This window comes from Odocoileus virginianus, chromosome 34 (assembly GCF_023699985.2).
Source record: "Odocoileus virginianus isolate 20LAN1187 ecotype Illinois chromosome 34, Ovbor_1.2, whole genome shotgun sequence".
NCBI lineage: Eukaryota > Metazoa > Chordata > Mammalia > Artiodactyla > Cervidae > Odocoileus > Odocoileus virginianus.
This window is the reverse complement of record NC_069707.1, coordinates 16,034,471-16,060,435: the sequence shown is the minus strand read 5'-3', so window position 1 is coordinate 16,060,435 and position 25,965 is coordinate 16,034,471. Positions and strand designations below refer to the sequence as shown.

The 25,965-nt window shown below is 48.1% G+C and overlaps 2 pseudogenes; both read right to left on the bottom strand.

Annotated features, from left to right (window-relative positions):
- Positions 1–2,044: 2,044 nt before the first annotated feature.
- Positions 2,045–8,715, bottom strand: LOC110148333 (homeobox protein NANOG pseudogene; annotated as a pseudogene).
- Positions 8,716–16,242: 7,527 nt separating this feature from the next.
- LOC110148334 (UL16-binding protein 1-like) lies at positions 16,243–25,652 on the bottom strand (annotated as a pseudogene).
- Positions 25,653–25,965: the final 313 nt, after the last annotated feature.

Genomic DNA, 25,965 nt, shown 5'->3' with positions numbered 1-25,965 from the left:
TGATGTTATTAGACTGATAATTGCTTTGAATAAGATTAAATTTAATAAGATTCATTTTCTTCATTCAGTATTACATTTGTAATGCAGCATTTTAAAAAATTCCAGTAAATTGAATGGAATGTTCAAACAAGATCTAAGGTAAGTATACGAATTCTGTTTATTTTCAAAGGTAGTGAGAATGGTATGATTTTGTCCTAGCACTTTGAACTACATAAGGTCCAGAAAGTACTTTATAGTTAAAGATTTGCCATATGTTATCATGAGGGGATGCTAAGGAATTCAGTTTAAGGTGATGAAATCACTATCTGGTTCTCATTTTCTGTCCCAGAACAAATTCACAAATCCCCTCATAAGGATGCTCCTGTTTAATAAATGCATGCAACTAGTATTTAGCATGGAAATAATACAGGTTGAACTGTGTAAATTTATTTTCTAAGGCAAGGTAAGAAATTAGAATATATGCTGAAAGCTGGAAAGTATATTATTGTCAGGTCAAATAAGTTGAATATGGGAAAGATCTCTTCTCTAGTTTTGTGCTCTTACAGCTTACTGAAGGATGTAAATATATTTATCTATACGCCTATATATTTAACAAATAGCAAAATGTGTGTAACCTATGTGTATGCTATGTTTGCTGCTAAGGTTTCAAATGATAGGCTACTTACTTCCCTCAACAGTCAGAACTACTTGAGTGTGAATTTGTCATCAACTTGTTCTTTTTTGAGTAAATAATTTATTCATTTATTAAATCTGAGTTTAGCTAAAAAGTATATATATATATATTTCCAGAGTTTCCGGCTGACCTAGTGGTTAGGATCCCAGGCTTTCACTGCCATGGCTTGGCTTCAAACCATGGTTAGGTAACTGAGATCCCACAAATCACAAGGCACAACCAAAAAAACAAACAAAAAAAATGTCCATGTCTCCTTTAGGTAGAGCTCAGAGTTTGCATTTAAAATATAAGCTACTACATATACACACTACTGGATATAAAATAGATAAACAACAGGACTTACTGTATAGCACAGGGAACTATACCCGGTATTGTGTAATAATCTATATGGTATGTATATGTACGTATAATATACAACTGAATCACTTTGCTGTATACCTGAAACTAACTAAAGATCATAAATCAACTACACTTCAATAACATTTCTAATTAAAAATAAAATAAAGTATAAGCTACTATTAGCACAAAGAAACAGTGCATTGTGTTACCATGTGCATATTTAGTATTTTAAAATATGATGTTTATAATAAAGTATTTTGAGTCCATCAAGAAGAAAAAGGGCCGAGGTGAATAAAGAAAAAAATTGCTTAAGAAAAGGAAGTCAGCATTTCTGCAAAGGGAGAGATTTGGGGTTCTCTAGTCAGAAGGGAGTAGAGGGTTTCTCTCTGGGGGATCCTGGAGAGTTTAAAAGCAACTGAAGCTTCTTCAGTCATGAGGAGAGCTGATAATTGTTGAGCATCTCTTGGACACTGAGAGAAAGCGAACGTCTCGTCCAACTCTTTGCAACCCCGTGGACTATACAGTCCACAGAATTCTCCAGGCCGGAATACTGGAGTGGGTAGTCTTTCCCTTCTCCTGGATCTTCGCAACCCAGGGATCGAACCCAGGTGTCCTACACTGCAGGCGGATTCTTCACCAGCTGAGTCACAAGGGAAGCCCCAGAATACTGGAATGGGTAGCCTATCGCTTCTCCAGCGGATCTTCCCGACCCAGGAATTGAACCGGGATCTCCTGCATTGCAGGCGGATTCTCTACCAGCTGAGCTATCAGGGAAGCCCGCTCTTGGGCACCCAGGGCTTGGCAAATGTGACCTCACTTTTTCCTCACTCCTTGGTGAGAGTGGTCCTGCTTCTCTCCCTGAGCGACTGAGGAAGAAACTGAGGTGAAGTGAGACTGCCCACTCACCCAGCTCAGCAGTCAGAAAGGAGTCACGAGGGGACGGGTGGGCGGCTCCGACTGTGGCTTGAGTTTTGTCTCACCTCGGCGCTTTGCACCTCTGACACATGACACTTAATACAGTGGGAAGTGGAGTCAGCGCTGCCGATGAGTGTGGAGGAGCGTCCGCAGAGAGTGAAGCTGGGGGTAGTCCAGGGAGAAGTCTCTCTGGACACCCCGGAAGCCCTGGGTGAGCCCAGCGGAGCAGCCCTGACAGCCCAGGCGGCAGCCTGGCCGCCCGCCCAGCTCGCCTGGCTGATGGCGCCCTCTGGCATGGGCTTGGGGTGTGGCCGTCCTCCTGGTCCAGGGTGAGGGTGAGGGAGAGAGCAGCGGCTGCCAGGCAAACCCCTCAGCTCCTGGGGCACACGTGGCTCATACCGGGCTGCGTGTTGCTTCCTGTTGGTGTTCTGAAGCTGAGGCAATCCCCACAGTGACTCACACCACCTCACTTGACCTCTCCTGTTGGCTTCTTCAAAGCTGAGGCGACCTGGATCTGGCCAAGATTAGCCCAGTCCCCAGGCTCTCCTGATCCGTGACCACACCCCCACCTCTCCTTATTAGCTCAGCTGAGCTGAGAGACACAAGTTAACACCCTTTTGTGAGAACACAGGCCAGAGTCTGAACCCAGAGGAAATGCGGCTCTCATTCACTTTCCCCAGTGTGGTGGCCTGCGTAGAGCCCGCCTCCCTGTTCAGAGAGCCCAGGGCAAAAGGCTCCAGCAGCTTTAAGGACCCTGAGGTGGGGGTAGGGGAAGAACTCAGGGTAGAGAGACCTGGGCTTGAGTCTGGGTGGGGACAGGGGTCTTCAAGCTTTCTCCATTCTCTTCTCTTATGGAGGCCTTAGCAGAGGTACCACAAGGGAACCTTGGCCCAGGGCCTCAGAAAACGAGACTAGGAAGGAAGAAAGTGCGAGGAGTGTGAACATCTCTCAGGTCCGGGCCCTGAGAAAGGCTGCAGTGCCCAGCTGTCAGCAGTCTGGGGTGAGGAGGGCAGCTCTCGATGTGAGGCTGGCCAGGAAGGGCACACAGGTTTTCAGCCCAGAGTTGGACTCTTCACCTCTCTGTGGAGAGGGTTGACTCTTGTTTTCCCATCGCCTCTCTGTTCATTGGCTTGTACCTTCTTTCTCTTCCATTCCATCAGGAGTTAATTCCTGCCAAAAGTTTTGGGGAGTTCTGGCAAAGTGTCAGTACACAATCTTCTACCCTTTCTCCGGCTCTGAAGAACAGGGCAAACTATTGGGCAACTCACACCAGGAAGAGGGTTCTTCCAGCTTTAGGCAACGTCCCAGGTCCACATTTTCAGATCCTTGTTGTTGGCTCTCAGAGCTGTCCCCATCCTTCCCTACCCTACCAGCCCAGCTCAGCAGCAAACACCCACGTCATCATCACCTGGGCATGGCCTCTCTCTGCAGCTGCTCCTGCTGTAAACCAGTTGATACTCAGAGCAGAAATCAGGTGCAGGAGGGGTCAGGGTTGAGGCCTGCTGCCGGGAGTGCAGGACCAGTGATGAGCCAGAATTGTGCACCCTTAGCTGTTTTGTGTGTGTTAAAATACACATAGCAGAATCTACCATCTTAGCTAATTTTTCAAGTTAATGAATTAATTTATTTTTGGCTATGCTGGGTGTTGCTTGGCGCACACCGGCTTTCTCTAGATGTGGTGAGCATCTGTTGCAGTGCATGGGCTAAGTGGCTTCTTCTGTTGGGAGAACAGGCTCTAGGCACACAGGCTTCAGCAGTTGTCAGGTGAGGGCCCTGAAGCATGCCAGCTTCAGTAGCTGTGGCATGCCAGCTCAGTAGTTGTTGGCGCATGGGCTTAGTTGCTCTGCAGCACATGGACTTCTCCTGGGCCGGGGACTGAACCCATGTCCCCTGCATTTGCAGCTGGCTTCTTATCCACTGTACCAACAGGGAAATCCCATCTTAGCTATTAAATATTTTTAAGTGTACAGTTCAGTGATATTAAATGCATTCACATTGTTGCATAATCATCACCACCATCTTCCTCCATAGATCTTATCACTGCAAAACTGTAACTCTGTACCCATCAAACATTAACTCCCCATTTCACCTTCTCCTTGACCCAAGAAAACCACCATTCTACTTTCTGTTTTGTGATTTTCTCTACTCTAAGAATCTTGTATATGTGGAATAACACAATATTTGTCTTTTTGTGATGGTGTTATTTCACTTAGCAGAATGTCCTCAGTTCAGTTCAGTCACTCAGTCATGTCCATCTCTTTGCGACCCCATGAACCGCAGCACGCCAGGCCTCCCTGTCCATCACCAACTCCTGGAGTCCACCCAAACCCATGTCCATCATGTCAGTGATGCCATCCAACCATCTCATCCTCTGTCACTCCCTTCTCCTCCTGCCCTCAATCTTTCCCAGCATCAGGGTCTTTCCAAATGAGTCAGCTCTTTGTATCAGGTGGCCAAAGTATTGGAGTTTCAGCTTCAACATCAGTCCTTCCAATGACCACCCAGGACTGATCTCCTTTAGGATAGACTGTTTGGATCTCCTTGCAGTCCAAGGGACTCTCAAGAGTCTTCTCCAACACCACGGTTCAAAAGCATCAATTCTTCTGTGCTCAGCTTTCTTTATGGTCCAACTCTTACATCCATACATGACTACTGAAAAAATCATAGCCTTGACTAGACGGACCTTTGTTGGCAAAGTAATGTCTCTGCTTTTTAATATGCATCTAGGTTGGTCATAGCTTTTCTTCCAAGGAGCAAGAGTCTTTTAATTTCATGGGTGCAGTCACCATCTGCAGTGATTTTGGAGTCCAGAAAAATAAAGTCTCTCACTGTTTCCATTGTTTCCCCATCTATTTGCCATGAAGTGATGGGACCAGATGCCATGATCTTATTTTTCTGAATGCTGAGTTTTAAGACAGCCTTTTCACTCTCCTCTTTCACTTTCATCAAGAGGCTCTTTAGCTCTTCTTCACTTTCTGCCATAAGGGTGGTGTCATCAGCATATCTGAGGTTATTGTTATTTCTCCTGGCAATCTTGATTCCGGCTTGTGCTTCACTGAGCCCAGCATTTTGCATGATGTACTCTGCATATAAGTTAAATAAGCAGGGTGACCATATACAGTCTTGACGTACTCCTTTCCCAACTTGGAACCAGTCTGTTTTTCCACGTCTGGTTCTGTTTCTTCTTGACCTACATACAGATTTCTCAGGAGGCAGGTCAAGTGGTCTGGTGTTCCCATCTCTTTAAAAATTTCCCACAGTTTGTTGTGATCCACACAGTCAAAGACTTTGGCGTAGTCAAAGAAGCAGAAGTAGATGTTTTTCTGGAATTCTCTTCCTTCTTCTATGATCCAGCAGATGTTGGCAATTTAATCTCTGGCTCCTCTGCCTTTTCTAAATCCAGTTTGAACATTTGGGAATTCATGGTTCATGTACCATTGAAACCTGGCTTGGGTAATTTTGAGCATTACTTTGCTAGCGTGTGAAATGAGTGTGATTGTGTGATAGTTTGAACATTCTTTCGCATTGCCTTTCTTTGGGCTTGGAATGAAAACTGACCTTTTCCAGTCCTGTGGCCATGGCTGAGTTTTCCAAATTTGCTGGCATATTGAGTTCAGTACTTCGACAACTCCAATAATTTGGTCACCTGATGTGAAGAGCTGACTCATTTGAAAAGACCTGGATGCTGGGAAAGATTGAAGGCAGGAGGAGAAGGGGATGATCGAGGATGAGATGGTTGAATGGCATCACCGACTCAATGGACCTGAGTTTGAGTAAACTCTGGGAGTTGGTGATGGACAGAGAGGCCTGGCATGCTGCGGTCCATGGGGGTGCAAAGAGCCAGACACGACTGCACGACTGAACTGAACTGAACTAACTTTGACAACATCATCTTTTAGATTTGAAATAGCTCATCTGGAATTCCATCACCTCCACTAGCTTTGTTTGTAGCGATGCTTCCTAAGGCCTGCTTGACTTCACATTCCTGGATTCTGGCTCTAGGTAAGTGATCACACCATCGTGGTAATCTGGGTCATTGAGATCTTTTTTGTATAGTTCTTCTGTGTATTCTTGCCACTTCTTAATATCTTCTGCTTCTGTTAGGTCCATACTGTTTCTGTACTTTATTGTGCCCATCTTTACATGAAATGTTTCCTTGGTATCTCTAATTTTCTTGAAGAGATCTCTAGTCTTTCCCATTCTATTGTTTTCCTCTATTTCTTTGCTTACGAAGCAAAGAAATTTTCTTTCCTTATTTTCTTACTTACAAAGGCTTTCTGATCTCTCCTTGCTAATTTTTGGAACTCTGCATTCAGATGGATGTATCTTTTCTTTTCTTCTTTACCTTTCATTTCTTTTCTCAGCTATTTGTAAGGCTTCCTCAGACAACCATTTTGCCTTTTTGGATTTCTTCTTCTTGGGGATGGTTTTGATCTCTGCCTCCTATACAGTGTCACGAACCTCCGTCCATAGCTCTTCAGGCACTCTATCAGATCTAATCCCTTGAATCTATTTGTCACTTCCACTGTAGGATCGTAGGGATTTGGTTTAGGTCATACCTGAATGATCTAGTGGTTTTTCCTACTTTCTTCAGTTTCAGTCTGAATTTTGCAGTAAGAAGTTCATGATCCAAACCACAGTCAGCTCCTGGTGGTGTTTTTGCTGACTGTATAGAGCTTCTCCATCTTCAGCTGCAAAGAATATAATCAATCTGATTTTGGTATTGACCATCTGGTGATGCCCATGTGTAAAGCTGTCTCTTGTATATGTTAATTACTAAGTCCCATCCAACTCTTTTGTGACTGCAGGGACTGTAGTCTGCCAGGCTCCTCTGTCCATGGGATTTTCCAGGCAAGAATACTGGAGTGGGTTGCCATTTCTTTCTTCAGGGGATCTTCCCAACCCGGGGCTTGAACTGGTGTCTCCTGCACTGGCAGGTGGGTTCTTTACCACTGAGTCACCTGGGAAACTCCAAGGTAAAAAGGTGCAAAATGCTAAAAGAAGAAAAATTCCAGAGAATACAGTCACTGCTCATATTCAAGATAGAATAATATAGCTATCTATAAAAATCCTGACTCTACATTTATAGAATAATTTGGGAATAAATCCATGATTTGCTGCTGGGAACTCAAATAGTTAGCAGTTTGCTATGTTACGTTATAGCTTTCTCCAGCAGTCTCCAAAGTGCCTTCCAAATCGCTGACGGGACAGTTTTGCTGGACCTGGATCTGGGGTGGCAGGAATTCCTCAACATGTTTGTTGAACTGATTGTTCCAAGTCTGGCTCTTCTAGGCTTGGGGATACCAGCTCTGACTCTGGGGTGGTTGCTTCAAGACCAACTGTTCCAGCTCTGGCTGCTCCCAGGTGGGATATCCTAGGTCCATTCACTCCGTATAGGCAGGTTTCCAGAAGAGGTCACCAAGCAGTCCTGTGCCAGGAAGAGAAAGCCAGGAATTCTGTGGTTGTTGAGCCCTGAGTCACAGAGTCGCTATTCCTCAGTCAATTGTTTTTCTGGTTCTGGAACCAGGGCTTCACCTGTTTGTAGCTAAGTTTCAGGATATTGGAAAGTTCTTGCATCTGCTGGAGACTGATTCCTGCCTCTGAAGTCTGTCGTTGAGCACAGACAGCTGGTTCTGAGTGAACATGGTTCTGATCTTCTGTTTCTTACCTGGGTCCTTCTCTTCCTTCTTTGCTGCACTCTTCTCTGCAGGTATGGGCAATAGGTTTACTCTGGGGCTTGTGGAAGAATCAGGACTGTCCAGTCTCCTTGTCGAGGGTCCCAGCAGATGATCCTTGCAAGGACACCTGGTTTCCTTCAGGCCCAGAAATTTCAGAAATTGGTGAAGAGTCCCTGGAATTGGATGCTTTAGGACCAAGCAGGCTGGGTCCACACTCATGTTGTGGAGTTGAAGCAGAGAGAAAAAAAAAAACCTGTGAGCTAGATGGTAGGAAGAGTCCAGGCTTAAGAATCTAGGTAGAAGAGCTTAGAGAAAGGTGAAGATCTCCAGGTGTAAAAGAATTAAGAACATGGAATGAATGGAATCAACTGTCAGGTAACAGGAGCAAACCAGTCCAATCTAGAGAAAGGGAAAAAAAAGCCTTGATTCTTAAATGAGGTCATACTCTCCAGCAGGCAGGGATCCCTCCCTTGCTTGCCCTCCTGTGTTTGCCCAGAGTACCTGCTGCCCTCCCAATGACTGTGACCAAGTTGAAGTCAGTGAGAGGGGCTTGCTGAGATGACCCAGTGGAGTCTATGACTCCACCATAAAGTGGTTGGTGGAGGTGTGTGATATTGTTGAAAAAGAAATAGAAGATAAAAATCCTCATCTTTACCTCTATTCTGAGCAGATGTTGTTCCCAGATGCTGTTGTCTTCAGTTTAGTAAAAATATTTTGTTGTTGTTTAGCCACTAAGTGGTGTCTGACTCTTTGTGACCCCAAGGATACAGTCCACCAGGTGTCTCTGTCCATGGGATTTCCCAGCAAGAATACTGCAGTGGGTTGACATTTCCTTCTCCAGGGGATCTTCCTGACCCAGGGATCGAACCAGTGTCTCATACACATGTCTCCTGCATTGTAGGCAGATTCTTTACTGCCGAACCACTGATAAAAGAACTGCTGTTGTTTAGTCGCTCAGTGGTGTCTGACTCTTTGTCACCCCATGGACTGCAGCCAGGCCTCCCTGCCCCTCACCATCTCCTGAAGTTTGCCCAAGTTCATGTCCATTGCATCGATGGTGCCGTGCAGCCATCTCATCCTCTGATGTCTTCTTCTGTTGCTGCCCTCCATCTTTCCCAGCATCAGGCATTAATAAAAATATTAGTTCTTTGCAAATGTACTGCTCCTCTACCACAAACAGCCACTGTTTTCTGACTAGAAACTGAGGGAGGGAAGGCAGTTCAGCCCCTGGGCCTGGAGGAGGCATCAGTAGGTAAAGGCTGGTGACCCCAGATGGCACCTGTCCCCAGGCAGCTATTCTTGTGTGGCATTTCCGAGCTAAAAGAAAAAAAACATTGACAGGAAATGACAGGTGTTGTCAGTTTCTCCCTTGTCCCTGCTGTTCTTTGGTTCCCTTACAACCTCCCTCCCCTTCCCCCATCCTCACTGGTGACTCCATTTAACCCCTGATGTGCCGTAGACACATCCACATGGATGGCTGAGGACTTCCCCAGGGAACAGGCTGATGCCAGTACAGTAACCCTAACATATTGGGGAGGGGGTCAGCCGTGTGAAGAGGAGAGTGCCAAGTGACCCAAGAGACAAAAAACACATGATCCTGTCTGATCCTGAGTTCTGCAGCTAACAACCTAGCTAAAAAACAAAAACCATCTGGTGGGAAGTAAACATTATGATAGGATCAGTTGGAGGGTGGCCTCTTGTCAAGCTAAAGTCCTTGTATGGAGCCTGGGAGGATGCCAGGAGTAGAAGACTCTGGAAGTAGAGAATTCCTGGAGTCAATGCTGTGGGTGGGGTGGAGTGTTTTCCAGGAAACTGGCTCAGGCTCCTGAGTCCTGTTGCCCCTGAAACTGCTTCTGCTGCTGCTGGAAATTCAGGACATATGTGGCCGTGGGTGTCTAAGGGTGGGGCCGGTGGGTCTCACTGTGCAGGTTCCTGGCTTCCTGCCTGAGCTGCTGGACAGACCCGGGGGAGACCTGGGAAAATCTGGGATGGGGGGGCGGTAAGAGGAAAGGCAGGAAGGTGAGAAGGAAGGTGAAGGGAGAAGCGAGGACGAGGCAGCGATTAGGGGACAGTGAGGGGGGACCCAGCCTGGAGAGGGGCATGGCAGAGTGCTCGTGGTAGAGGGTTCGCGCCCCGCCCCTGCGTCTTCCTTCTGCTTCTCTCCACCTCCCATCTTTGCCCCACCCTGCGCATCCCTTGGGGCCAACCCTGCTCGACCTTCCCAGCTCCATTCAGTGTCTCACACTCTTCTCTTCACACACAAAACCCACTTCCGTTTGTGTCCCCACTCCCACCTGTTGCACCCCCAGGAGTCCCTCCCCTTGAGCTTTGCAGGCCGGAGGGGATTGAAGGGAATGTAATTGCTCAGAGGCTCCAGGCTGATTGGAAACAAGGAGGGAATGCAGTTCAGCCCCTGGGCCTGGGGCAGGCGTGAGCAGGTGAAGGCTGGTGACCCCAGCTGACACCTGTCCCCAGGCAGCTATTCTTGTGTGGCATTTCCAAGCTAAAAGAAAAAAAGATTGAAAGGGAGTGACACGGGGGTGTCAGTTTCTTTACTATCCCCGCCCATTTTGGCTCCCTTAAAACTTCAGTTCTGGGCCCAGGCCAGGAATAAACCTGTTAATTTATTCCAAAGTCCAGGCTAAGGAAAAGCCAGCCAGAGGGAGTCGGTTGTTATGGCAACCACTCCAACAACAGCCATCACCCGCCTTAGCCCCATACTCCCCATCCGTGTTTCTTCTCACAGCCCCCACAGTCATAGATACAAGCCCCCTCATCCTCCACCCTGACTCTCCAGCTCCACACACTCATACACCCCTCATACACTCCATGCTTCTCACTTACATCCTTCCACCCTTGTGCACACCAGCCCTCGAGAAATTGTCCGTGCAAGTCTCCGCACACCCTCTCCCCACTTTGCACACCCCACCCCCCACCACACACTTCCTTTCACACACAAGTGCCCGTTTGCCTGCCCTCCACACTCTCCACTCTCTGCCAAGACACACTGGGTTCCCCTCCCACAGGGACCCCGGTTTCCTCACACTGTACACACTGCTTCACACAAAGTTCCACACAGAAGGCTCCTGTCTACGTCCACTGCCATCCAGAAACTTTCCCCTCACAGCCATTTCCCTTCACTGTCTTCCTCCTCTCTGGTCCCCAAGGGGATCCGCTACTGGGACCTCTGCATATGCATACTGTCCACTCCCCTTCTGTCCCAAGCTCACCTGTCCAGAGTCTCACACACACACACACACACACACACACCAAACACCCAACTCATTAGAGTTGTAGTTACTCCCCTCACACCCAACACACTCTCCCCAGTGGTCCCTCACTCTCTTCACTTACCTTCCTCATCACACATAAGTGTCACCGCCACACACACTCCTCTCTTGTGCCCTTCTCCTCTCAGGCACAACCTCCTTTCTATTGTTAGGTAGTTAGAATAGGGAAAAAGAGTCCAAAATGGCGGTGGCTTAAAGACCTGGAAGAGAAAGCCCTCGAAAATAGAACAAAGGAAGGTCTGAGGACCGGAGTGAGAACCTCAGGTAAAACAAACAACACTCCTGGCTGGCCCAATTTACATAAGACAGGCCCAGGGACAGAGAAACATATAAAAAGAGGAGCCAAAAGTCTCTCTCTCTCTTTCTCCCGTGCGATGGAGCAATCTTCTCTTCGCGTCTTTGGATCGACGTGCCCTCACGCCTCGAAGATAGATTTTCCTGCTATTATCTAAATAAATAGAGCTGTAACATTGAGCTGTAACACTGATTTCTTTAAGAGCTATAACATGGTCTGTCCTCCGAGAGCTGTGACCTGCCGAGGGGCTTTAATGTCCGTCACTCCAAATTTTTGTTGTGACGAGACAAAGAACCGAGGAGCATACACACGCGTGACACTATCACACACACACACACACAAACACACTCATACTCTGAGAGTCCTCGCCCGAGACAGGGGGCCCTACAGCAGTCTCAGAGCCCACACAAAGCTCGGGGTAGTTCTGGGAACAGGCTGGCTGCCAGGACTCTGCCCCAAGGCTGATCCAGGAATTTTAGGTCTCTACCAGTCAATCCTAAACTAAATCAACGCTGAATATTCATTGGAAGGACTGACGCTGAAGCTGAAGCTCCAATAATTTGTCCACTTGATGCAAAGGACTGATTCATTGGAAAAGACCCTGATGCTGGGAAAGACTGAGGGTGGGGCAACAGAGGATGAGATGGCTGGATGGCATCACTGACTCAATGGGCATGAGTTTGAGCAAACTCCAGAAGAAAGCAGAGGACAGGGAAGGCTGGTGTGCTGCAGTCCATGGGGTCACAAAGTGCTGGACATGACTTAGTGACTCAACAACAACCTGAATCCTACCTGAAACAGTGTCTTCTCTTTTTTAATGCTCCAGCCCCCTACCTAAAGAAACTCACCAAATACACTCCTACTAGCGTGCAGCCCTGTGATTGCATGAACAGTCATATTCATGTATTAATCAACCTAAAATTAATTTTTCTATATTGTGTCAAATAGAAATTCCTTTCTATTTACATCATTAACCAGTTACCCCTTTCCTATGTACTGATCAGTACACCCTTCACTGGTATTTCTTGCCACACCTACTAGATGTCAAGTGTCTAGACATCCCTGGGTCTATTTCTTTGCTATTTTCTAAAACTGGTCTCCTGGCTGCATTATGACTCACCAACTACCTTTGGTGTTGGAAATAAAGCTCAAGCCGATGCAGACTGGGTTGGAAGTCCTTTCATAAAAAATTACCATACCCGACAGCGTAAAACAATCAAAATTTATTCTTTGGCAGCTGTGGAAAATAGAAGTCTGATATAATTTGTGTCCTTGATATACAAGAGTTTTAATAAAAACTTGTGATTCTCATCAGAAAAGAAAAATTTACAGCATCTTCATAATTGAATTAACTGATTTTATTCCGGAAGGAGAAAACTTCCAGTTTGTCTAGATATAGTGAAAAAACTGTGATATTAATTTATTGTTGAAATGTGACACCCTTACAGTTTAGTGCACAAATCTCAATAAATGGTCAGTCAGTCAGTTCAGTCACTCAGTATGTCCAACTCTGTGACCCCATGGACCGCAGCACTCCAGGCCTCCCTGTCCATCACCAGCTCCCATAGTTTACTCAAACTCATGTCCATTGAGTTGGTGATGCCATCCAACCATCTCATCCTCTGTCGTCCCCTTCTCCTCCTGCCCTTAATCTTTCCCAGCATCAAGGTCTTTTCCAATGAGTCAGCTCTTCGCATCAGGTGGCCAAAGTATTGGAGTTTCAGCCTCAGTATCAGTCCTTCCAGTGAACATCCAGGACTGATCTCCTTTAGGGTGGACTGGTTGGATCTCCTTGCAGTCCAAAGGACTCTCAAGAGTCTTCTCCAACACCACAGTTCAAAAGCATCAATTCTGCAGTGCTCAGCTTTCTTCACAGTCCAACTCTCACATCCATACATGACCACTGGAAAAACCATAGCCTTAACTAGATGGACCTTCATTGGCAAAGTAATGTCTCTGCTTTTTAATATGCTGTCGAGATTGGTCATAACTTTTCTTCCAAGGAGTAAGTGTCTTTTTATTTTATGGCTGCAGTCATCATCTGCAGTGATTTTGGAGCCCCCCAAAATAGTCTGCCACTGTTTCCACTGTTTCTCCATCTATTTGCCATGAAATGATGGGACCCCATGCTGTGATCTTAGTTTTCTGAATGTTTAGCTTTAAGCCAACATTTTCACTCTCCTCTTTCACTTTCATCAAGAGGCTCTTCAGTTCTTCTTCACTTTCTTCCGTAAGGGTGGTGTCATCTGCATATCTGAGGTTATTGATATTTCTCCCAGCAATCTTGGGTGAGCCGCGGCTGCTTGGCACTGGGGCAGCTATGAATAGGTACTCCATGTCCAAGGTCAGAAGCATTGGCTGCACTTTGCTGGACTGGCCGTGTGGAGGTACCCCACGTCCAAGGTCAGAGAAACCCCAGTAAGATGGTAGGCACTGGAGCAGCTGTGAGAAGATAGCCCTGTCCAATCACCAACTCCCAGACCATCTCATCCTCTGTCCTTATTAAGGAATGTAGAAAAAAAGTTTGTCCTTTCCTCCTCCTTGAGAATTCCAGACCCCTATCTCCTCCTTGAGAGCGCCAGACCCCTTTCTCCTCCTCGGGGTCCCTGGAATTCTTTTAAACCTGCCTAGGAATTGACTCAGCTTGCAGACAGACATCTCATCCCCATGTCTTCACATGGCCCTCCATGTAACATACCAGGTCTGTTCCATTTTCTTATAAGGATACCAATCAGACTGGATTAGGGGTAGACCCTAATGGCCTCATTTTAACCTTATTATTTCTATAAAGGCCTTGTCATTAAATATGGTCATATTCTTAGGTCCTGGGGGTTTAGGGTTTTAACACATGAATTCAGGGGAATACAATTCTGGCCATAAAAGCATGAAGTAACTGTGCATAAAAGTGAGAACACATGAAGTATATCTCATTAAACCACATATATTTATTCCTAACTCATATTCCTCTTAATGGAATTTAAAAGTGCCAACAAACACTCCAATTCCACCTAAAATGGAGGGAACTCATAGAAAAGCATCAGGTAAAGCTGATACCCTTAACTGATTAGGAGCAAATATCTTATTTAGCAAATTGTTCAAAATGACTAAGTCAATACATGGGAAGGGCCCATCAACAGCCATGGAAAGTCAGGAGTTCTCTAGCTTCTTGGTAAACACAACTCTGAGTAGAGGAGAATATACTAGACTGGCAGCCAGACTGGCAGTAAAGATCAGTTTCTTCATCCAAGGGCTCATCTAACATTCCCACCTTCTCATGGTCAATAGAAGAAACATCAGATGATGGAACGAACAGCTGTTAGAACATTAGGTAAACTGTTGAACTGAATCACGGTATTGTCAGAAAAAAAACATTTTTTTTTTCATCAAAGAACTGGGGAAACCCTGGGTGTGATCTCAACAAGACAACACCCCACCCCAGCCTTTTAAAGTTTAGACCCCGCCTCTCCCCTCCCTGCCACAGGAGTAGATACTTGGTTTCCCTCTGTTCACTGCATTATCTTACTGCCTACACAGCCTCTTCTACCCCAACAACAGAGTAATTTCAGACCTACCGGGAAGTGTGGGGGCCCAAGACTAAGAAAGAGCATCCTCCTAGGTACCAGTAGAGAGGGGTTTGGGTGAGACCTGTGGCTCACTTCTCTGAAGTCCTGACTGGAAGAAACCTGCCCAGGAACCAGAGGACAGCCTGATTCTCACCTTCTGTGGTCCCTGATTTCTTCATACATTTCTTGAATATGATGACAATTAGGCAGATGAAGATGAAGATCAATGGGAGGATGCATTTATTTAATGGGATAGATGCAGGCTGGTGGTTATTCAGGGCCTTTGTGAGTGGTTCTAAAACAAACAAAAAGGCACAAGCCTTGTCACATCTAAGAGCCCACCTTCCTCAGCATCTACTGTCCGCAGATAGCACCTGTCCACCTACATAGATGCTGGCTCGATACGTGAAGCAATTGGGGCAGAAAGATGAATAGAGTTGGGCTCTGTCCTCATAACAGAGCTTCTACTTCTACTGAGGGATAGAGCAAATGATTATTTGACAATCTTGCAGGTGGACACGTTTACTGTGGGGAGTCCTTTTTAGGGAGAACACAGCTGGGGAGGTGCTTAATTCGGTCTGGGGAGGGGTGAGGGCTTCTTTAAGTGACATTTGAGCTGGTTAAAGGATCAGGACAACAGGAAGGAGAGAAGGTCTGGAAACAATATATATATAAATCTGGGGACCATTTAGCAGGGTTATGGAACTGGGTCATTGGTTAATGAGGAAAGGGGCTCCTGTGCTAAGGGAGGTGGGCTGGGAAAGGAGGATGTTGGGAAATCCTATGCAATGCCCATCACTGACTCTCCAGACAGGAAGTCCACCAAAAGATCAGTCACTCCATCCAGCTACCACATTTTTAATTGCACAAACATATGTGCTCATATCCACACATGAAGGCACTAGACCGTTGAAGAGAGCTACCACCTCCCCAACACCCCACTCAGTTACCTGTGGGCTCTGGGAGCAGCATGTTCTCCCAGTGTTCCAGGAATTCCCTAAGCCAATAACTGCAGTCTCCCGTTGAGATCTTCCTGAGATACTCTGCCAGTTCCTGGTTGTGCCCCCACTCCTCCTTGAGGCCTGTGGCTCCCGGATCGATGACTGTCCAGGTTATGCTCATGGGGTCAAGGAGGAGGGCTGTCCGTCCATTGAGGCTGAAGAGCAAGGATGCACCAGAGCATTGCTCGGCTTCACGCTGACAACACAGCCTGATCTGCAGGGTGGGAGGACCTGCGCCCCCAGACACGGTGAATCTTTCTGGATGTCCGCAGTCCATCCTCCCTAGTCACTCATGTGTGTCTGCACATCTAGGGGCCGTGATCTTCTGACCATGACCTCCCCCTCTTACCCATCAGGTCCACCTGGTCTCTAAGGCTGGATCGTGTTCAGTCTTTTCACAGGAAGGGCTTCCCTGCATGCACTCCGTCCCTATCCCTCTCTTGCTGTCTCCAGCTCCCCACCCCCTTCCCATATTACCCCTCATCTCCTTTTTGTCCAGTTTGATCACAGGCAGGACCATCCTGAGCTCTCTTCCTGCTTCTCCCAGCGTCTGGCTCAGTTCAGTCCACGCTTTGGTGTCGTTTACCTCCTCCCCCAGGAAACCCAAAGGTCTGACCTTGCTGCTGTCACTGTCACACTGGAGGAAAGGCTTTGTGTCCATGGAGCCCTGGACTTGACACCAGGGCTGGCCTGGTCTGGACTGAGATTTGACAGCGAGGTTGAGGCACCGAGAGTGGGCATCTGTGAGAGAAACCACAGGTGCGTCTGGGAGATTCCCCTCCAGGGCCTGGTTGCAGAGGGAGGGGTCTCTCTCCCAGACCCCCTCCTCTGCTGCGTCCTCAGTCCTGCCTCATCTTCTACTGTCTGAGCTTTAATCTCTTGGATGCCACTGTGGATCCTTTGGGTCCAATACTGTTAGCAGGAAGATTTATGTGACATATTTTTACCATCATGTACCAACTTCTGAGGCAGCAAAAACAGAAGACAATGTCTGCCTTCTAGTGGCTTAAAAATCCATCTGAACAAACAGGACTTTCAACAAGAGTGGGAAAAAAAGACCACAGAACACAGGCTACATTCAGGAGGGGCCCCTAATCATCAGGAAACTTTTTACTGCAGTGGGAGGTGGAGTTGGCATGAGAGGGCAAGCTGCTCCAGGAGCACAGGCCCAGGCACCCTGTCTTGGGCTGGAGTCCCTGCACACTGGGTGTCACCTCCTGGGCAGCCCGTCCAGCTAAACCACACCTGACCATCCTAAGAGCTGGAAGACAGGCCCCCACCAGGGTGGAGCCCCTTCCTTTCCCCTCCTCCCCTGCTCCACTCCCCCTGCCAGAGCCCCAGATCCCAGGACACTCACTGCCCAGAGCCTTCCTGGGTTCTATCAGCTGCAGTATCAGCAAAGGATGGCCTGCGGTGTGAGCTAGAGACATTCCTCCCAGCAGTTTTAGAAGAGTAAGGGGCAAATCGTAGCCTGGAGTGTGTCTACACCTCCGCCTCCGCCCACCGCCCAAAGTCTTCTGTCCGAGACTGAGAAAGCCCTGTTGAAAAACAATGCAAAGAACAATTATACCGAGGAAGTATCCTGAAAATATTCAAATGTAATTCCTCATTAAAAACAGCAACAACAACCACAAAGAAAACAGTGGTGACATTAAAAAGCAAAATTCACTTTAAATACCCCACCCTCACAGACCCCGTAACTTTTGTGAACAAAATGCTCAGGGCCATGTTGGCTTCTCCTCTCCTTCCGACAACGGCTCCCCCCACCCCACCTCTGTCTCCCACCTGCCTCTTTTGCTTCTTTTTCCATCTTCTGCTCAGTCATCCTGCATTTTTCTCCCTACTTTCTTCTCCATCCTAACCTGGCGGACTTTGTCTTCAGTGATCAAGATTTACTCTCACCCAATGCACCCCAGTGTTAATCCGACTGGCCACAGGCGACCGCACGTGGTCTACAATGGAAGGCGTGTGTATAAGAGTCGTGTTGGAGCCAAGACTTCAGAGAGGCCTGACAGTAACTAAAATAGCTTCTGAAGGAGTCTTTTGGGCCTAGAAAAGAAACCAACAGTCTCAAAGGCCCTTGCTGAATCATCTAACTTTGGAGAAAACAAAACAGAACTTTAGTTCCCCCCTCATGCTCCAGGCTGGTTGCATCTATCTGGGACTTATCACCCCCTGCCCAGAAATCTTCCACCCCCTACACCTGCCCAGAAGACTTATCACCCCCTGCCCAACTACAAATGCAATCTCAACTAAAGAATACTCAAAATATCTGGCCTGATTCACGTTTCCCTTATCGCTTCCACAAACCTCCCTATAAATATGGAGTCTCCCTGATCCCTCTTGGCGCTCAGCCTGGTCTTTGGCCGACTGTCGCCCCTCCTTGCCTGAATAAAGGTAACCTACTTCTGTTGAGGTTGTCTTTCCTTTTCTGTTTTGGCTCGAACTATAGCTTACAGCTTCTTGGCATGCTGCCAACTTGACAGCTAGGCCACAGGTTACTTTAAGAGTGTTCTTTTCATTCTCTGCTTCCACAATAAATGTAGCAGAATCATCAATTCTATTTAATCCCAATAGGTGGAAAAAAAGGTGAAATGTCCCGAGTTCTCTCCTTGAAGAAAAAGAAAGCTGAAGAATTTATGTTTTTTGCAATAGCAAGATACTGACTTAAGTATTAGTATTCAGAAATAAAATTACTAAAAGAGACACTCACATAATATTTTCTTCTGTTGAAAATACTCTGAAGTTGTTTCTCTGAACACAGAAAGAATCCCTGAGTCCTGTAATAGAAGACGATATTTTTCTCGCATTATCATCACTTGCAACAACGAGATTGCCATACGGAGGAGAGTCTGATTCTTCACAAACTAGAAGAAGACAGAAAGTGTCCTATGTGTGGAGGTCTCTTGTTCAAGTAGCTGAACATTTCATTGCAGGGATTCCATCACTTAGCACCAAGAGAAAGAGGCAGAATAGATTGGTGGAAAAAAAGGAGACTGAGGAGTCTGTTCCCCAGACATAACAGGACACATGAGACAACGCAGTTACTGCGTCATCATAACGGGAAGGGAGGCTCAGAACTCCTGGCTCTGACTTCTTGGCTATAAAGTAAATGGAAGGGGAACAAAGGCGGCCAAAAAGGCTTAGTCAAAGCCAGAGAGTCCCTGTAAGGCGCATTCTGGAAACACCGCCTCCTGCAGAAAAGAAAGAGGCCTTGGTCCAGGAGACTGAGGAAATCCTGCCACATTCCTGCAGCTGCCCCTCCCCAGTCCCCCCTCCAGCCCCGACCTCACTGAGGGGCTCCTCTGTCCTTCACTCCCACCCCCATCCCAGGCCCGGCGGCTTCTTGTCACCTCCTCCTTCTGTTAGGGGAAGCACATTGATTGAAACTGCCCACCCTGGCCAGGCACCATAGTAACCATTTGCATGAGCTGTTTTTTGACAGGAGCTCCTGATAAGGAATACAGAACTAATAAGCTACCACCAACCAGAAGAGTTCGGGAAAGGTCAAAGGAGACACCGTGTGTCCGTCCACTTCCCAGAAGCCCTCTCGCTAGCATCCATCTTGGCTGAGCGACACGTGCGCCACCAGGAAAGACTCTGAATTAGAATGATTGGCCAAAGACCACCTGGAGACTAATCCCATCACCATAAAACCCAAGACTGTGAGCCACGCGGCAGAGCAGTTCTCCTGGGTTCCCTCACCCTCCTGCTCTCCACCCAAGTGCCCTTCCCAATAAAATCTCTTGCTTTGTCAGCACATGTGTCTCCTCAGACAATCCTTTTCTGAGTGTTAGACAAGAGCCCAGTTTCTGGCCCTGGAAGGGGTTCCCCTTTATACAACACTTCCTTCCTGCATCACAGATTAATCCCAGGCCCTGGCACCTCCTGGGCTGCACTGTAGGGGGGACTGTGGTCGGTGATGCTGCAAGGAGAGTAAGAGTGATGCCCTTGTCCAGACCCCACACTGGGCAGATGCCTCCTCGCCCCCCTGACTCAGGTATCCCTACTGTGCAGACAGTTTACACCCATCACATGGAGGCCCCAGTGATAGATCCCCAGGCGAGATGGGGGAATGGAGGAGCCCCGTCCTCAAGGGCTCTGACAGCTGATGGGGGAGCGAGGTTTCCAACACAGCCCCTCAGTCCTGCTGGGACATAGAGACAGTGACATGAGGATGGAGTCCTCAGAAGCTGACAGCAGAGGTGGTGTTGACAGATTTCCAGAAGGAGGATTGGTGATATTGAGAAGAAGACTCTGGAAAGAGTGTACAGTGAGAAATAAATCCCAGAAATCAAAGAGATGTCTACAGGTTTGGCATCAGGAAAAATCCATGTTCAATTGTCCAAAGGCCTGTAATATGAGGAAGAGACATCAGGAGGTGGAAGAGGAAGGAGGATGACAGAGCATCCCCGGGTCAGTGTTCTCCCAGGACACCTCACTTTTTTTCTTTTTTTACATTCTCTTCTTTTATTAGCACCAAAAACATTGTGTATTGGGGTATAGCCATCAACAACATTATAATAGTTTCAGGTGAACCGCAAAGGGATTCAGCCATAGATATACATGTACCCCTTCTCCCCATCCAGGCTGGCACATAACATTGAGTAGAGTTCCATATGCTATACAGTGGGAGATTGTGGTTATCCATTTACATATAGCAGTGTGTACATGACCTTCCTAAAGTCCCTAACTATCCCTTCCCCCGGGGAACCATAAGCTTATTTTCTTTTTTTTTTTTTTTTAATTTTTATTAGTTGGAGGCTAATTACTTTACATCATTACAGTAGTTTTTGTTATACATTGAAATGAATTAGCCATGGATTTACATGTACTCCCCATCCCAGTCCCCCCTCCCACCTCCCTCTCCACCCGATCCCTCTGGGTCTTCCCAGTGCACTAGGCCCGAGCACTTGTCTCATGTACCCAACCTGGGCTGGTTATCCGTTTCACCCTAGATAATATACATGTTTCAATGATAAGCTTATTTTCTAAGTCTGTGAGTCTCTTTCTCTTTTGTAAGTTCCTTTGTACTATTTCTTTTTAGTTTCCACATATAAGGCATGTCATATTTCTCCTTCTCTTTCTGACTTAGACCACTCAGTAAGACACTCTCTAAGTCCATCCATGTTTCAGCAACAACTCACTTTAGATGGATCACTTTGCCAAAACAAACACACACACACACACACACACACACACACACACAGACACACACACACACAGACACATGTACACACACACACACACACACACACACACACACACACAGACACACACACACACAGACACATGTACACACAGAGACACACAGACACACACAGAGACTGGGTCCATATCACCTTGCATGGACTACCACTTCCTTATACTTGTCTCACTTACCTGAGGTCTTCAACGTTTTTTCCCAGGGCACCATAAAATCCTGAAGCCAGTCCCGACAGTCTCCCATGGAGACCCTCTTCAAGAAGTTGGTCACATCTGTGTCATTCTCCCACTTCTCTTTCATCTGTCTCCCTCCAGAATGAACCTCTGTCCAGTGTCCATTCTCTGAATCAAAGCGGAGGCACATTTGTCCATTGAAGCCAAACTGCCAGGATCCACTGATGTATCCATCCTCTTCACACCAGCATGTCATCCTGCTCTGCAGGGTCAAGGGCCTGACCCTACCGAGGAAAAGAAAGAGCTCAGGCTCTGAACTCGACAAATTCTTTGCCTCATCTTGGTCCACCTCCTCTGGGCCCAGGTACTTTAGCCCTGTTCTCTCCTCCAAGGCCCTCTCCTTCCTCTGGACTACTAGGGAAGGACTAAGATCCAATTGAATTTTTTACCCATAAACAATGGATGCAGCTAAGCCCCCAGTGTGCCCCTTCAGTCTGTGGACTTCCTAACTCACCCCTAGACTCGATGGAGTTTGAGCAACCTCTGGGAGTTGGTGAAGGACAGGGAAGCCTGGCATGCTGCAGTTCCAGGGGTTGCAAAGAGCGGGACATGACTGAGCGACTGAACTGAGCTGAATTGAACTCACCCCTGACTGTGTGTTTCTCCAGTATGATGTCAGGCAATTGCCCCTTGAGCAAGTCCCCGATGTCTCTCAACGTTTCTGTCTGTGTTTCCCAAGTGTTCGTAGTTTTCACCTCTTCTCCCAATGGACTTGTGGATTGGATCTTGGCGTCACCACAGTCATAGGAGAGAAAAACATTCCCATCTACCTGGCCTTGAACCACACACCATGGCTCTCCAGGACTGGGCTGAGGATCGATGGTGAAGTTGTAGCAAAGACAGTGAGTGTCTGTGAAGGAAAACGCAGGTGAGGGCAGGGTTGGGAGAAGAAGACCCGTTACCTCCTCCCCCCACTTATATGAGAGCAGAGTAAAGCTGCAGGGCTGGGTTGGCAGAGCAGGAAGGCCACTCTGCCCTTCAACACCACCTACAGGCTGAGCAAGTGGAGAAGCCACATAACATTATCTCCACTCTGCTCCTAAGGCCAACATAGAACCCAAAGATGCAGAAAGGAGAATTCACATTTAGGGGTCACAGGACTTAGCAAGGACAGGGAGATGCTGCTGATCTCCCACTAGGATGGGTCTTGGAAGCCTGGAGAAGGCCTGGTCCACATGGCATGAAAGAGAAAATCCAGAACTTCCGAGGCAGGTGGTAGAGGAAGGGATTAAAGGTTCAGAGACGCGAATCTGCCAAAGTGGACATGGAATGAAAGGGCAGGAAAGTGTGCAGTTCACCAGGTTCTATGGAGCCTGAGAGGAAAGAATGGAGGAGAAGCATCTCCAACAGCTCAAGGATGACTTTTGCTGAAGGTCAAGGATGGTGGTAGGAGATGGTGTTCCTGTGGGCTTCCAGCAGGAGTAAGGATGGAGAAGGTGGAAAGAGCTGATGCCAGGTGGAGTGCTCTATTTCAGAAACAAAGCAGATGCAGTGGTCAGAGTGACTAGAGAGTCCCAGTGTAGCCAGGCCTGACTGCAGAGAGTGTGATGCTGGCTCATAGCACAGAGAGATCCTAGAGGGAAACAGATGAGCAGTGAGCACTGTTAAAAACTACACGATTAAAAGGAAAAATTAAAAAAAAAAAAAAAATACAGAGACAGACACAAGGCTGGATGTTCAGGAAGCTGAATTCAGACATTCCAACAAAATGTCTAGATCCTCAGTTGCCAGCACTGAGTCAGGTCTTATATTCAGAATCCATTACTAGAGACAGAGATGCCAGGCATCAGCAAGGAGGGCCTCTTATCACCACAGCAAGTGCAGAAGTCCTTCTGGCCTTTGGAAGTCACATGGTCAGTGACTGGGGTAAGTGTACACTTGGCAGAGAAGCCACGCCCACATTCATAAGGACCTAGAGTGGGACTGACATCATGTCCAGCAATCTGAAACATCATCACAGCCCGCCTGTTATTACTGTGGTGCCTGAGGTCTGTGGTTAGGAATACACATCTGTCCCACGTGCTGCCCACAGGAGTGTCACCCACCCACTGATCCTCTAGTACTCATTTCACATCCGTTGCATTTGCAATATGAATGAAAAATCTTCACAGTTAGTAAATTACTGTGAGGGCTAACATAGAAGTGATTTCCAAGTTCAGACTTCTGACACTGACCTTCACCACCCAATAGTATGTGTAAACACAATATCATATCCTGGAGAAAATGACAGAGTACCAACCTACAACCTCTCCAGGGCTGCAGGAGTGTCATCCCTATCCCTATCTCCATTTAGTTCCCGGTGTGGCCCATAGATGTCTATAATTGTACATACGAAATATTTCAGGCTCTGCAGACCATAATTTTCTGTTAAAACTGCTGTCCTAGCACAAAAGCAGTCATAGATGATTGCTGGTGAATGATGACCTCCTTCTTGGGCAGATGACCCAGCAGAGTCTGTGACATCAAAGGTATCTCTGGTTGGAAAGGTGCTATGTGCCATCTATGGCATTTTACTTGGAGGTTCACAACACAGACCCTTTATGTCCTGAAGTAAGGCCAAGAGATTTGCAGTGGGGAATACTACACCATATAAATGTGGCTCCTGGTATGGTCCTGGGGGCTGGTAGAGATGAGGCCACTGGTCATGAAATGTCAATGTTGTCCATGATGATCTGGGTTCATCAAGCGCTAATCATTAGTTCAGACAGACCAGCCATCAGAGGATTGAAGTGATACTGTGGCATAAGAAGGGCCAGATGCAACACATAAGAGAGAGCAGCAGGTGGCCTAGGCCTGACATCAGAATTGTTAAGGACTATTCTCCGGGGTTTGCCCTCGTGGCTCAGCGGTAAGGAATCCACCTGCAATGTCAGAGCTGGAGTAGATGTGGGATCTATCCCTGGGTGAGAGAAGATCCCATGCAGGAGGGCATGACAATGCACTCCAGTATTCTTGCATGGAGAATCTCTTGGACAGAGGACCCTGGTGGGCAATAGTCTATAGGATCATAAAGAGTTGGACATGACAGAAGCGACTTAGCGTGCGTACACTATTCTCTGCTCATGCCTGAGACTTCATGCAGTGTCCCCTATCTCCATGGACCAAGGAAGTCACTCTAGAGCAGAGGGGGTCAGGGGACATTAGCCCATACCTGCTGGACCCACGCTCCTTTCACATTCACAACACCCGGAACCTATAAGGCAGGACAGAGCTAGTTTCTGGTTCACAAACAGGCAGCTAAGGCACCCCCTGCATGAGTCCCTAGAGGATGAGCCATCCATGACTGTGGTGTGACCCAGGGCAGTCACATGGTTCTTTAGGTTTTTTCAGGTCGTCTTTGCCTGCTCTTGTACCACAAATGTGGAGATGTATAATGGACACAGACACCAAATGGCTTGTCGAGACCAACAGATTTACTCTCTTTGAAGAAAAGGTTGTCCAACTCCTGTCTTAAATAATGGCTATTATAGGCCACTGTCTCCATAGTCTCAGGGAAGATGAATGTGGGACCGAAGGGTAGAAGTGGGGTGCCCTGTGTCACACACGTCGGGAAACTCTTCTCCCATCTCTCCTGCTTTATGTCCAGGGGGTCAGGCTGGGAGGCTTCTGCTGGGGTGAATTCTCAGGCAAGAGGATAGGGTGCCAGTTGACAGAGGGCAAGTTTAGGGTCCCTTCACAGAGGGGAAGTTTTTGGAGCCCCTGTGCTTCACGGACTGAAGGGATGGATGGGGAATAATGTAACCAAGCAGGACTCTAAGGAGGCTTCCTAGGACACAGTCCACCCATCTCCCCGCCCCTCCCTCCTGCACAACCCCACCCCCCACCCCAACTCCCCGGGCAAGTGGCGGACTCCACCTAGAGCCTAGCCCGTCTGCCCCCACCTCCCCTGCGCCCAACGCAACTGGTCAGACTCCTCCCGGCCTTCCCCTGAACCCCGGGGGTTCGGTCCCTCGGGAGCGGCCGCCACCTTTCCTGCACCCACTTCAGGGACTCCGAATTCCCGACGTTGGGGGGCGGGCAGGGGGGCTGCAGCTGCATTTCGTGACGCCGCCCTGGCTCTCACGTCTCCCTGCCTCCCCTCCCGTCCTGCTGGGATTCGGTTTTCACCAGGGCAACCAGCCGCGAGTGCGAGCGGGGAGCAGGAGCCCAGCGGGAAAGGAGCGCGCGGAGCTTTAAAAGCAGGAGGCGCCCCCCCCCCCCCCACCCCGCCACCGCGGCGTTCCCCCAACCGCCTCGGACACCCTCATCCCTCTCGGGTCTTAAGGCCCGGTGTCCGCTCCCCGCAGGTTAATCCCCGAACTCACCGCCTCGCGCCGTTCATAACCTGACAGGCAAGAGCAGAACCAGAGCCGAGAATCCAAGACGCGCTCCGGGGCCAGCCGTTCGGTCCATCACCAACTGGAAACTGGCTGGATCCGACTTCGCGGGGCGCTGTTTATAGGCGGGCTCGCCCCGCCTTCCCGTGCACTCTCCGCCCCGCGTCCGAAGCCTCAGATGGCGCCGGCAGTAGCAGCCCCCTCCTGACCCACTCCTTTCTCCTCCCGTCCCTCACTGTCTCTTTTCTCCTCGGAGTCCTTCCGGCCCCTCAACCTTCCTCCCCATTCCTGCCTGCGGTCTTTCCTGTGGGGGTGGGTTGCAGTCTTTCCTGTGGGGGTGGGTTGCAGTCTTCCTGTGGGGGTGGGTTGCAGTCTTCCTGTGGGGGTGGGTTACTCGCTCAGTCCTGTCCGACTCTTGCGACCCGGAGGGCTTCAGTCCTCTGGCCGTGGGGGTTC